Raw genomic sequence first — 9,708 nt, 5'->3', positions numbered from 1 at the left:
ATATGGAGCCAAGCCAAATTCAACACTGGACACGAGTACTGCGCAGGCCCTAAAATGGCCTACATGAAAACGAGGCTGTTAGTGGAAATCCTTCTAAAATACAGTTTTTGAGTGTTTCTTTAAATAAAAGTCGTAGATATTGTGGAAGAAGACATTTGCTTTGCTGTCGTGCTTCCCTTGGTGTCACATGACCCCTCCTTCCAAATATGGCAAGGCTATTGTTGGGTGTCCTGTGCTGAAGCTGTCTTCTGTACATTTGTGCGTTTAAAGGGGTGAGAAGGGGCACCTTTTCAGGCAAGTTTAAATGATAACACTCTTGCAACTATTTTCCAATTATCAACGGCTGTTTTCTATCATACAAATGCAAATCATTACATGAAAACGAGGCAAAAATCTTTTCAGCGGTTTGAAAAGCCTCCAGTTAGCCCTGCGTGCAGTCATCTTGAGTTAGATTCATAGAGCATCGCCTAAAAGCCTGAACGGATCAAAAATTGTGATTGCACGGCGTTTTTGCAGAGTTTTTTTCTCCACAGGCGACAATCGACAATCCCCCTTTCTGATGGTTGTATCCACAAGATAGTTGTAGATGTCACTGTATCTTAAGAGTAGGTTGTACACCAGTTTTGCCAATGGTTAATCGACACCGTCCCAAAGAAGCAGTTTTTCTTTCATTTAATGAGTTCATAGCCACAAACTGCCACGATATGCCCTTTAGTCAAAATTAAAACTTTTAGACTTGTTTGCCTCAGAAGTGTTGTTCCCTATACATATCCTATTCATACACTGCTCGACAGCTATGTTGCATGAGCATTACTCGAGTTGAGGAAACACTATGAAGGTCACTTCATCTTCTTTTTCACTTCTAGCCTGTTTTATTGAAGATAATGAGGGCTGGACAAACAAACGCAAGTGCAAGACGAAAAAAACAATTGAACTTACTATTTCCCCAAACGCTTTTGTTTGCACTTAACGCTTGTCAACCAGGAAAAAATAAGTGCAGCCTACGTTCTAGCTGTCTATCAGGGGTTATCGTGAAACGTCACGTGCAAACTGCACTCAAAAGGAGACGCAAGAGGGAGGCGTGTTAGTTGAAAGAGCTTGCTCGCAGGCTAACGCAAACGCAAGTTAAAAAATGTCTGTCCGACATGATCAGGACTCAATGCCCACGTGACACTGACATCATTTTCTTTGGCGTCCATACTATACATGGATAACTAAAATAACTAGCATCGCCTCATTGGTGGAATGATTTCTGATTTAACTGTTGATGATCACTCAAACTAATATGAAATGTCTAGACCACGAAGTAATTGTCGGTCTGCTTCAGTTTATGCAAACAAGACGCAAGTGCGTTAACTTATGTTTGGTGGGATTTGTGCGCACAGTTTTAAAGTATGCGGAATAAATTTTCTTAGGGTTAGGGAGGGTGTTTCTGTTTTGTTTGCACATAAATGAGAGTGTTTCTGTTTTGTTTCCACATAAATGGATACACAGATTCGTTACTTGGTGCATCTACCGTCATTTTGAATAAGATGACTTGTGGTTATATAAGCAATGAATGAGCCACACCCTTCTTTTCCACTCAGTTCTGTTACTGAGCTGCTGTTCATCTGGTACTGGTAAACTGCCTGCTGAGCATTTTGAACAATATGAAGCTCGCGGAGTATGAGCTGAAACTAATCTTTGTCATTACACATGGCGCCAAATACCCCAAGCAGCCTGTCTACCGAAATAAGTGGCTCGTGGATCAGATAAACATGCTGTATATTCGGCTGCTTTGAGAACGATGATCTTAGGGTTGAGTGGGATAATAAAGCCTCCCAAGTCACAAAACCCCATACGAATCTCTTCCTACCCACTGCAAATCCTTAGCATTTTAATTTTTTCAGCAGTTTCCATTTTTATTGGTTTCTGATTAACTGGTCTGTTGAGGATACACTCTTTTAACTCCTCTTTGATGTCTGTAGTAGAAAACTCATGAAAACTCACTTGTGGGTTTAATTAACATTAGCGATAGAAACCAGCTCTATTGGTGGGAAGTTTGGCTATTTTCCTTTGATTTGGAACTTTTTGTCGCATAAAAGGTCAACTTCTCTGTGGCTGGATCGATGTACAAAACGTTGACATTAGTAAAAAAATATAACATTTTTCCATGCTCGCAAGTTTCTTGCCCCGGGCGAGCATGGTTTCTCCTTTTTCCAAGTGAAATTGTTCACTGGAAGTGTAAGTGTGCTGCTCACTAGTACATCATTAAAAATTGGTTATGAGCCTTTCACATGAGGTACACTTTCTTAAATTGAAAAACGTTAACCGAGAAGTCGATAATTCAATTTTAAACTTTCCCTAATTATAAGGTAACGAGCGCTCTTTGGACCTAAAGTGTACCGCCTTAATGTTGCATCACGGCTAGTACAATGACTTGAAATGCTCAAATCATAGTAATTTTGAGGCAATTATTCAAAAATTCTCTTTCAATCAAGTGGTATGAATTAACCATCTGTAGTTGCCCACAGCTTGTGTGTCTAAATTGTAATTTATCTGAGAAAGTTTTCAAGCACCACATCTTTTGCTGCTGCTGCTCCTCAACTATGGAATTCATTGCCCTACCCGATTAGGAGTAGCCCCTCAGTAGCATCTTTTAAAAAGCACTCAAGACATTTTTATTTCAGAAAGCTGTGATTTTATGTGCTTTTTAATGTCGTTTTTAGGTTTTATGCAGTTTTTTTACGATTAAGTAGTCTAGGTAATTTTTATAGCTTTAGTGTTGACAAAATTGTTTTAACTCTTCTTGGTAGGTTCATGCACTTTATGCATGTATACTTTATGCAGACTTAGTAATTTTTTTTTGGAAATATTATTATTTTTAATTAAGCGCTGATGCAAATAGCAGTATTGATATCGGCGCCATATAAGTATTATTATTATTATTATTATCATTATTATTATTAAAGATTACCGTTAGAAATATGAGTAAAGTTAAGCTAATTCCTTGGTCCACTGATTAAGTACCTTGACGTGGTGGATTAGCTTGTGTGTTCCTATGACCCGGAGAGCTAAGCTGGCGGGAGCAAGTCTCCTGGCAGGTTTAACCATGCCAGACAGGTTGAAGGGTAGGAACCAGACGAAATCTTAATCAATTAGAGGAGTAAACCTCGATGACAAAAAATCCAGGAGTGGGCAGCAGCTCTTCTGTGGCACTGATAGGCAAATACCGGCAGACAGATATTGTGGCTATCTGTGTTTTGATCGATGGCGGATGATGTATGACACTGTTGAACACTACGGCATGGATCAACCATTTCTCATTAGTAGAAAACTGCGGTTACTAGTAGGAGTTGCGACCACTAGTACTGAATCGTACTTCCTCGTGGAAGTGTGAAAGCAATTGAAAAACAACATGACTAGCAATTCTACAACTTCTTCATACCACATCGCTCGTCGCGTGGGTCACCAAGGAGCGCGTCCCCCAGTGGGATGCCAGGCTGGGATCGAAAAGAATGCTACTGGCCAAAACATTTTGAAGGATTGCCGGCTTTTTAAGTGTAAAAAGACTACTCTTGTTTCCACTTTCAACTGTCGCACTCTGAGCTCCATCGGAAGGACAGGTGAACTAACTGCACTAGCTCAGGAACAGAACATTGATGTCATATGCATCCAAGAACATCGGATCTACCATGATGACATCGAGTTGAAGTACCATGACATGAAGAAAGGTTGGGTTATGATTACATCTTCCGCTGAAAAAGCTACAAATAACTCAACAATACGAGGTGTTGGCTTACTTCTCAGTCCGAAAGCACACAAAGCACTGAACTCGGTAGAAACCATCAATCCAAGGATTCTCATTGCCACTTTCAATGAAAATCCTGCTGTTACTGTCATATCCTGCTACAGCCCCACCAATGTATCTAACGTTGATGACAGAGAGGAATTCTATGCAGAATTATCAGAATTGACTAAGGCTGTTCCTAAACACAATGTCTTACTAATTGGCGGAGATATGAATGGAAAGATTGGTGCAAGTGATGCTAAGGGGTCAGTCTACAACAAACACACCAACGAGAATGGGCAATTGCTCCTAAACTACATGTTAGAATGCAATCTCAAACCGCTGAACACCAGTTTTAAAAAGCGCGAAGGTAAGCTTTGGACTCATACATCACCTTCTGGAGCCAAATGTCAAATAGATTATATCCTAATAAACAACAAATGGAAAAATAGTGCTTTAAACTGTGAAGCTTATAACACCTTCTGTTCTGTGGGATCTGATCACCGTATTGTCACAGCTAAAATAAGACTAAGCCTGCGGCAAAGTAAACCATCTGGTAAGAAAAAGATCAGATACGATTGGAACAAGCTTCTCAATGATAACATCATCAAAGACATGTATACTGTTGAAGTCTGCAACCGATACCAAACTCTACAGGACTTACATGGTAATGAGGATGCAAACCAGATGTATGAGAATATCATGACAGCCCATGAAAAAGCTGCAGAAATCAGTGTACCTGTGAAGGCCAAGATAAAGCAACACGTTCCGTGGGAAAATGAAAACATCATAGAAAAAAGGGAAATGGTGAAGAATGCTTATGAGGTATCCTTGAGAAGAAATACCAGAAGCAGTGCTGTAAAACTGGAGGAGGCCAAGCAAGAGCTACAGGAATCTTACGATCGAGAACAAGAGAAGTATGTGAATGAAAAGATTCATGCAATTACTGACGCTATACAACACCAAAAATCCGGTCTTGCATGGGAAACGGTAAACGAGTTCACAAGAAGAAAGGGCACAAACAGGGGTCGAATAAAAGCCAAAAGTCCTGAAGACCGTGTCAGTAAATGGAAGTTACACTTCTCAAACCTGCTAGGTCAACCACCCAGTGTCACAATAAAACCAACTGCTTCCATAATACATGAACCTCTTCCCATCAACACGGATAACATAACCATGGAAGAACTGGTTAAAAGTATCAAAGGTTTCAAAAATAACAAAGCACATGGTCTCGACAACATACCAATTGAAGTCTGGAAAACTGGTGCCTTAAATCAACAATTGCTTGACATCTGCAACAAAACATTCAATGGTGATCGACCGAATATATGGGTTAAAAGTGGAATAATACCCCTACCAAAGAAAGGTGACTTGGGTGACACAGGAAACTATCGTGGTATATCCCTAACTGTCACAGCTGCGAAAATCTATAACAAGATTCTATTAGATCGAATAAGACCTCATCTGGATCCTCTGCTCAGGGTGAACCAAAATGGATTTCGTACGGGTAGATCTACACTACCGCAAATTTTAACTCTGCGTAGGCTCATAGAGGGAATAAAAGAAAAACAGCTTCCTGCAATATTGACTTTCGTAGACTTCAGTAAAGCCTTTGATTCGATACATCGTGGGAAATTGTTGGAGATCTTGAAGGCATATGGAATTCCAACAAAGATAGTGGATGCCATCAGCATACTCTACAAGGACACCGAAGCACAGGTGATAACTCCTGATGGTGATACGGAATTCTTTGAAATTCTTGCGGGAGTTCTGCAAGGAGACACACTCGCACCTTTCCTATTTATCATAGCCTTGGATTATGCCCTTAGAGAAGCTACTAGAGAAACACACACTGGGTTCACTCTTACACCACGGCAGAGCTCCCGTCATGTAGCAACATACATCACCGACACTGATTTCGCGGATGATCTTGCCCTAATTTCTGACTATCTTGAAGAGGCACAACTTCTCTTATTAAGACTGGAGGTTGCTGCGAAAACAGTGGGTCTGCATGTTAACTACAAGAAAACGGAATACATGCTGTACAATCAACCTGTAGGTGATCTTGTCACACTGGCAGGGAACAAATTGAAGCAAGTAGATAACTTCAAATACCTTGGTTCGTGGATACAATCCGGTGAAAAGGACATGAATATAAGAATTGGACACGCTTGGAGTGCACTCAACAAAATGATGAAAGTGTGGAAATCAAACCTAAAAAATCATCTCAAAATAGGTTTCTTTCGGGCCACAGTTGAAAGTGTACTGCTTTATGGTGCTGAATGCTGGACGATGACTGGAAAGATGATGAATAGACTAGATGGTACGTACACAAGAATGCTCAGAGCAGTTCTTGGAGTTTCCTGGAAGGAGCATAAAACCAACAAAGAACTGTACGGCAATCTTCCTAAGATTACAGATACACTGATGATCAGGAGGCTGCGGTTTATAGGACACTGTTGGAGAAAAAAGGATGAGGTGATAAGTGATTTACTACTCTGGGAACCAAAGCACGGCGCAAGAAAGAGAGGAAGACCAGCATTAACATACGTAGACCAGCTGCAAAATGATACTGGTTTGAGCATAGCTGAACTGAAGAACATCATGGAAAACCGGAAGGAATGGATGAAGCTAGTTAATGGAGTTCGAGTTCGCTCGAAATAAGCAAGCAAGCAATTCCTTCATCTATTTCAAGTAGCTCAGTTGGTGTTCAATTATAAGGGATAAGCATGCACTTTAAATATACTCTGCCTTGAGGACATACGTAGCAACAACTTTGCTTTCTTTGTGAAAGCGCTCGACATTCTGTTGGCGAGCTGAGTTTGAAAGGCTTGATTTCTTGTCCTTAACGAGGAGAAACACGGCCTTTTTTATTACATTCGGATTGATCATCTTTTTCATATTTTCATGTGTTAATATAAAATTTAAAGGAATATCAATTTGGTAGCTTTAAATTGCGTATCTCAAAAATGGTCTTTACAAGACTATCCTGTCATCTGTTTTTTAGGCATAACAGAGATATGGGGAGGCACGATCGCTTGCTTCTGCATGACCTGTTCATTTTTACCTCAAAGACTGTTCTATCTCATGCATTTAATGTAAGCAACAACTGGTAATATTAATTTCAACTTGAAAGGATCAAATTGGCATTTCTTCAAAATTAAGGGAGGAGAGCTATTTGGGCTGGGCCACCTCCTGGATTCAGCACTAAACCTTGTAACTGACTTTGTTAATAATGAAAGGAGAATTCCCTGAGCGATTCATTCGTTCATTTGAATATTAATAGCTTAATGCAGTATCCGAACATGGAGGCAAGAAACTCAAGGCTAGCTTTTAAGATCATCAAAAGAATTTTTGCCTTGTTTTTGAGCGGCGCTCTACATTTAGATGGAAAACAACAGCCAGAGTGCCATACAATCACAATTTTTGATCAGTGCAAGCTTTTATGCAATGCTATCTGAATCCACCCCCAAATGACCGCACGCAGTGCTAACTGACGGCTTTTCAAACAGTTTAAAAGATTCTTGCCTTATTTTCATGTGGTAATTGACATCTGTATGAAAACAAATCCCACCCTTGACAATTGGAAAAAAGTTGCAAGAGTGTTATCATTAAAAATTGTGTGAATCGGTGCCCATTCTCACCCTTTAAAACTCACAAATGCACAGAAGACAGCCCAGCACAGGACACCCAACAACGGCTTCGCCATATATGGAAGAAAGGGTCACGTGACACCAAAGATAACATGACAGCAAAGCAAATGTCTTCTTCCACGATATCTACAAGTTTTATTTACCAGAACACTGAAAAACCGGTATTTTAGAAGCATTTCCACTGTCAGCCTCGTTTTCATGTAGGCCATTTTAGGGCCTGAGCAGTACTCGTGTCCAGTGTTGAATTTGGCTTGGCTCCATATCCAGAAATGTTAGTCTTAGGGTTGGTTGTAATCTGGCAAAGTTTCATGCTTTTATCATAAAAGTGAACAATTCGCTATATTTTTGGTCGATAACAGCTGGACGTCTAGTAGATATAGGCATATTTTTATCCCCTAAAAACTTTTCATCTGTTCGGATTGCCTAGCTGAAAGTCTAGTGATCCGAAAATTATAGGGATAAAAACTTACCTTCTCGAAAATTCCAGCCAGGAAAAGGCTCCCGAAAATTCTAGGAGGCCTTTTTTAGGGTCAAAATTCGTTAAAAATGGGTAATTATAGAGGCAGGCAAGCAAGAAATTTTACAACAAATGTTCCGAAAATTCTAGATCTCAAATCGTCTTCCGAACAGATATTTTTGCCGAAAATTGCCGTTGGGTGCCCCTGATTATTAAGTTCGGCACATGTAAAGTTCCATGTATGAATCAATTATCCTATCGATGGAGGTAAGCATGTTTAAGCTTTGTTTTTAAACTAGGACTGATTATTTTGAATGAACTATTGAATTCGGCTTTCGTATCATATGAAGAATTATGGAGATCTCGGAGGGTGTTATCCGTCGAGGCCGAGATCTCCATAATTCTTTATTAGATACTCAGCCTCATTCATTAATTGTTAATTAACTGAGTTGGCACGACAGTAGCATAACTTTTTAAAATGGTGCCCATTTTTGTAGGATCCAGTCGTAACAAAATTGTTGATTCTTTTCTTGTGGGGAATCTGTAAACGTTTGCTTATTTTCATTGGAAAGAATGTCACAGCGACAGAAAGTTTTTTCGAATAAATTTTTAAAGGGTGCATTTATAAACACGCAAAATCAATATTAAATATGTAAAGCTGATGTTTCCTTTTATCACATACGGGCTTTGTTAATTGATGAATGTAAAAGGCATGAAAATCCACCGCGAGAAATCTCAAAGGAATACAATCGTACCCCACTTCCGAAATTGAATGAGGGGCTTGAATAGCTAGTCGAGACACAGGTAGTACAAACTCACTATGAAGAGCCCTAACAACATTATACTACTTAGGTAGTAAATTATTCATGCGGCAACAATTATAAGACGTTGTTTGAGAATTATCCTATTTCTCCATAATTGAGCGAAACGTGCATTAAATTTTTCCTTTTAAGCTTGCATTTTGTATTTTCTTATATTCATTTCTGTTTTTACTGCGTTTCGGGCCTCGAAGCATGCCAAGAACCCGAGATCAACACTACCCTTCTAAGTTAATTAATTATTCATACAGAAAGAAAATTATAAGACTTTGTATGAGAACCACTCTGAATAGTTAAAGAGCAAATTGCAGAACGTCTACAACAGTATAAAAAACAATAAAAGTACGTTTCTAGAGTTTTCAAGTTAGAAAACGAAGCCTTCCCATTATGAAGCACTAATTTAATATCGTGTACAGTTCACTGCTTTCACTTTCCTAAAGTTCTTTCAAAATGGAGGCTGTGAATAAGCTTTTACCATTTCGACAGGACGCAACACACAGATTAAATACACAGACACCAGGTATTTACGTACAGTCCTTATAGGATGTTACAGCACAAAAATCCGAGTCTTAATACAATAAGCAATCAATACTTACAAGCATGTACCGAGAAAACTTTACCTCGTCAGACCACAGTTGCTAAGTTCAGCACCTTTCAGTAAATTTCAAAACGGTTATCATTAGATAGTTTGCGTTGCAACCGACCCACGCACTCCCCAAATCCATTTGTATAGTCCGTCTGCGAATTAGTGCACAAAAGGTCGTTTCTAATATCCTGCAGAGTCGCAAAGACATATGTGAGCGTTTCTGATAGGTGGATTTCTTACGGGTTTCTTATGCGCCTTATGATTGGCCTAATTCCTACGTGTGCGTGACGGTTGGGCGCAGTGACAAGTCAAAATTCACAGAAGGGAGTTGGCAGTGATCGTTTACAGTGAACAATGAAAGGGCAGTTCGAACTTTAAAGCCTTTAGCGTCTTCTGAACAAAAAAATGCTTTGAGAGAATTCCTT

Source organism: Porites lutea, chromosome 5 (assembly GCF_958299795.1).
Source record: "Porites lutea chromosome 5, jaPorLute2.1, whole genome shotgun sequence".
Lineage (NCBI taxonomy): Eukaryota > Metazoa > Cnidaria > Anthozoa > Scleractinia > Poritidae > Porites > Porites lutea.
The sequence above is the reverse complement of the archived record's forward strand: the minus strand, read 5'-3'. Positions refer to the sequence as shown.